Here is a 5,145-nt window from a genome sequence, read left to right on the forward strand (position 1 = left end):
ATGAATCAGGTTCAACCGGTTTAGCCCGTTCGGCCCAAACTTGGGCCAAAATCTTTAAAATTAGTGTCAAAATTTTTTTTTTAATTATCTCTACCTTATTAAACTATAAAATTATATTTTCTAATTTAATTATTTTTTTGAATAAATATTAATTTACGAGTTATTTATTTATTAATTACTTGGGTTTTACATCTCTAGCTCAGGAGGATCGAACCGGAACCATCAATCAGTACCAATGGCAATAGCCTCTAGTTCAACCCCTGTTGTTGCGTCTTCATCTCTTCTTGTAATGGCATCTGCAGGAGATTCGGTGGCATCTCCGTCTTTTGCAGCTGATCTACACCCGCGATGAGATTATAGAAATAGGTGCTAACTTGAATACTCTTGTTGTGATCCCGATTTCTGGGAAGGTTAGAGAACAAGATGCTGTGGAAGATGTGCTAGGGCATAACAATGATGTGGAGCCCGTCATGACAGTATTGAGTCCGGAATTCAGCAATACCCACCGCACTTTTCGACTCTAGACTTAAATGCCATGAGACAACAAGGGTTCGCAGATGTAGAATCCAGTTTTGGGGCCAGAGATTCATAGGACACCGTAAGTCTAGCTGAGTTCCAGGTCGGTCAATAGTTTCAAAATAAAGAGGAAGTCGTCTTGTGTGTGAAGACTTATACCATCCGCTGTAGGGTTGAGTACAAAGTGATGGAATCGAACCATGCCAAGTACTACAGAAAGTGTAAGGAGTTTAAAAATAGCTGCAGATGGTTGATTTTGATCACTCTACGGTAGCAGAAGGGTATCTGGTAGGTTAGACGGTATAACGAACCTCATACATGTTTGACCACCTCGATCTGTAGTGACCATAAGAAGCTTCGCTATCATGTGATATCTGCTTTCATCTTTCCTTTGATAAGAGCTGATGCGGTTGTATCCATCAAAGTACTGTAAAATGCGACAGAGGCACATTTTGGGTTTAGATCTATGTGCAGGAGGATTTAGTTGGCTAAGCAGAAGGTCATTGCGTAGATATATGGGCATTAAGAGGAAACCTATAATGAGTTTCCAAGATGGGTGCTAGGTATGCAGATAACGATGCCAGGTAGTATTGCAGTTCTGAAGACGAGTCTTGAGCGAGTTGGAAGCCAAGTTGACGGGTCATCAACGTTTTTTCCACCGACTTTTTTGGTCATTCCCACCGTGCATCGAGGCATTCAAGTATTGTAAGTCGTTGGTCAGTATTGACGGAAGCCAATTGTATGGAAAATATGGGAGAACTTTACTAGTTGCGATTGCTCAAGATGGGAATTCTAATATCATTTCTACTGCTTTTGCCCTTATGGAGGGTTTAGGGTTTAGGGTTTAGGGTGAAAATACAAAGTCATGGTCGTTTTTCTTGTCTCACTTACAGCAGCACGTGACTCCTCAGCCTGGCATTCTCATGATATCTAATGGGCATAATGGTATCAAGGCTGCCTTGGAAGCATCCGATGGTGGATGGGTTCCGCCTGTTGCTCATCGTGCATTCTGTGTTAGGCACGCTACAGCAAATTTTGCACTGAGTTTCAAGGAAAATGATGCTAGGATTTTTCAAGTCAACGCTGCTTATGCGAAGACTGAAGTCGAGTTTGATTATTGATTTGACATCCTTCGGACTAAAGACCTGGCAATGTGTGATTGAGCCAACAGGATGGAGTATGACAAGTGGACTCAGACTGGGATGAGGGGTGTAGATTCGACCATATAACTACAAATATTTCCGAGTATGTTAATTCGGTACCCAAGGGTGTCAGGAACCTTCCAGTTTATTCCTTGGTGAAGCCGACTTATGTGAGATTGGAGAGATATTTGTTTGCAAGGGAAGAGAGGCTAAGGCTCAATTAGAGACAAGTTAGCAATTTAGTCAGTCATTGGTGAAGGCAACGGAGGCAAATCTAAAGGCACTGAGATGTTTCACAGTGACCTTATATGATAGGGATAATTTGGAGTTTAATGTAGCCGGGACTACTCCAATAATTTACTTCTTACTTGGTACTTAGAAAGTCTCGTTGAGAGATCGAACTTGCTATTGGGGGTACTTTTAGGCACTTTACTACCCATGTCGCCATGCAGTCGCTTGCTATGCATATTCTCGCCTGCGTTGGGCAACTTATGTCCACGAGGTATATCGCCTCTGCACGATATTTAATGTCTACAAGATAGGATTCAATTCTCTGATTCCAGAAGGCTTCTGGCCACCATATGATGGTCCAACAGTCATCCTTGATCCCAGTAAGAGACATGCATCTGAAGGTCGTTCGCAGAGCACTAAAATTCACACTAGTATGAATGAGGTGGATCTGAATAGACCAAAGTGGTACGGTCTATGCAAATAGCCTAGTCATACTCGGCAGAGTTGTCCACAGTGAGGAGTCACCGAAGGGTCTAGAGCAGCAAGCGGGGTTTAGTGTTTTCTTTATTGTGTTTCCTGTTCTTATGTCCATTGTATTACACTTTATTGTTGTTTGGCAATATTTGTTGCATTCTATGTTGTCTTTTCTGTGTTTATAGTTGTCTTGATTATTGTCTTGTCCGACAGACTGTCGTTGTTAATATTAGTGTATTTTCTTTTTCAATGTTACTTTAATTTTTTTCCGTGAAATTTCAACAGACATCAATTAAGAACATCTTTAATATACAGTTTCCAAACTCATTCAAGTATTATGTCCCATGATAACATAGTTCACACAAGCAATACTAAATACATCAACACAATAATGATTACATAACATGATAAAATAATAACATATAACATAATAGTCATCCGAATAATTAGAATAGATTATGACCCTGTGAAGCAGCAGCATGGGTGCCTGATCCTCTGTGCTCTCTGAGCAAGAGGTATATTATCCTCGTCTCTGGTCGATTCGAGTGGCCCAGATGGACCAGCACGATCGGGGGTGCTGTTGCAACTGCCGAGGGAGGAGTGCCACCTAATGCAAATGTCTCGTCCAAAGGCCATAACAGAGGCTCGTTCAAGTCGACATCAAGGTGTGTCCGATGTCTGATGACCTGCGGTCCAAATAGGGTTGCATCATCCTCCTGGATAATGACACTAATCTCTTCCGGGAAGCGTGATCCTCTGAACTCACTGTTGAAGCCATCGCTGCCTAACAAATGTGAAAGGAGCTCACCCGAGCTCATGAATGTCTGACTCTCATGCAGGGCCATATCACTGCTAGGGACACCAATAAAATAACTACCAAACCCCCCTCATCTACAAATAGGGGTGTCAAAAGTCCCCAGGAGGCAGGGATCCCCGTGGGGACCGCCCCGAATGGGGCCCCGATAGCGGAAAATTTTCCCTGCAGGGACGGGGATGGGGGATAAAATTCTCTTGAAGCATATATGGGGACCCGAGCGGGGATATCCGTCCTCGTATTTCCCACAATCTCTGAATATGTTAAATTACTTAAATACCCTTAAGAATTTAGTTTTTATTTTGGTTTTTTAGTCATTTCACCTTGCATATATATATATATATATAGAAAAGTTAAAACCCTAACTCCTCTTCCCAGTTCCCACATAGAGCGCCACATTCCAATCCCTAAACACCATCAGTCTCTCACCCTGCTCCTCACAAAACCCTTTGTCTTTGCACCCTTCCTCTGCGTTCTCTCCCTCGTCCCAGCCAGCCACCTCCGACCACCTTCGTCACGGCCTCACTACTGTCCGTTTCAGCCGGCCCACTCACTGCATCATCACCGTACCGCCCCGTGTGCCTTCTTTTGTTTGCCCTCTTCCACTTCATTCGCCGCTCTTCTCTTCACTAGCGTCTCTGACCTCTTCGGCCATTTCTCCCTTATCCTTGGTAAGATTCACTGCTGTCTCCTTTTTTTATTGTATTTTGGCATTTCACTTTAGGTTTTTATTTTTTTCGTGAATTTGATGGTGATTTTGATTTTTTGAAGTTGGTGGCTGTTGTTTGTTTTTGTTAATGAATGCTTTTTTTATGAATTTCTGATAATTGGTGGCTATTTTTTTATTTTTCAAACTTTAATTTTTTTATTTTCCATTAATTCTGAATTCTGATTTTATTGGCTGTTTATGACTTTATGCTATGCTGTTCTGTTTATGAATTATGATCTTGGGGCTGTTCTATTTATAACTTAAGCAAGATTGAAGCAATCTCATTAGGATTCATATCCCCTAATAGCATACAAAGATATTACTGTAATAAACATTTTTGTTTAAATCCTAAACTGGAATTTTTTTAACTAGTACAACGATGTCTGTGAACCTTTTTTTATATGTGTTGTACGAACATTTTATAAAAGTAAAGCAAATTAGTAAATCCATTTTGCTGTGTCAGAATGCACGAACAATTTGTTATTAGAGAAAAAATTATTTATCAATATTTATAAATGTATGTAAGTGTAAAGCAAATTAGCAAATCCGTTATTGGCGTTTCAATCACTCCGACCCCCTCATATGCATGCTTTTGGATCTTATAATAAAAAGTATTTATTTTTGCTTGTTTTGAGTTGATTTTTTGATTCAATTTGTTAATAACTCTGATTCTATGATTCTGAGTTGCTGGGTTCAATTTGCTTGTTTTGAGTTGATTATGTGATTTAGTGTTTATGTATTGACTTTTAATTTAGTGTTTTTGTATTAAATCTTACTCTATAGGATGGATAGTTTAAACTCGATTCCTATTGAAAATAATAATGAGACAGAACCAACTCAAGATGATGAGGGTCAAGCAATTGAAGCACATGTACAAGGAACACAAGAGGAAGGACAAGAAGAAATACAAGAGGGAGGACAAGAAGTTAGCCAAAGTGTGCAAAATAGTCTTAACAAAAAAGGATTAACTTCTGAGGCTTAGAAACATTTTAGGAGGGAGCAAATAGATGGAAAGAAAGATTGGAGGTGATACGAAGCAAGGAACTAAGCATTTGCATGATCACATTAGAATTTGCCCGATTCGTACTGTTAGGGGACCAAAGCAATCAATATTGAAAATAGTGCAGCAATCATCAGGTTCGACAGGAACAGGAAGGCCAACAGATTCACTTTTGGTTGGAAATTTCACATTTAGTCAAGATGGATCACGACGAGCACTTACAAGATGGGTTATTAGGGACGAACACCCTATGTCATTT

This window comes from Arachis hypogaea, chromosome 6 (assembly GCF_003086295.3).
Source record: "Arachis hypogaea cultivar Tifrunner chromosome 6, arahy.Tifrunner.gnm2.J5K5, whole genome shotgun sequence".
In the NCBI taxonomy this organism is placed as follows: domain Eukaryota; kingdom Viridiplantae; phylum Streptophyta; class Magnoliopsida; order Fabales; family Fabaceae; genus Arachis; species Arachis hypogaea.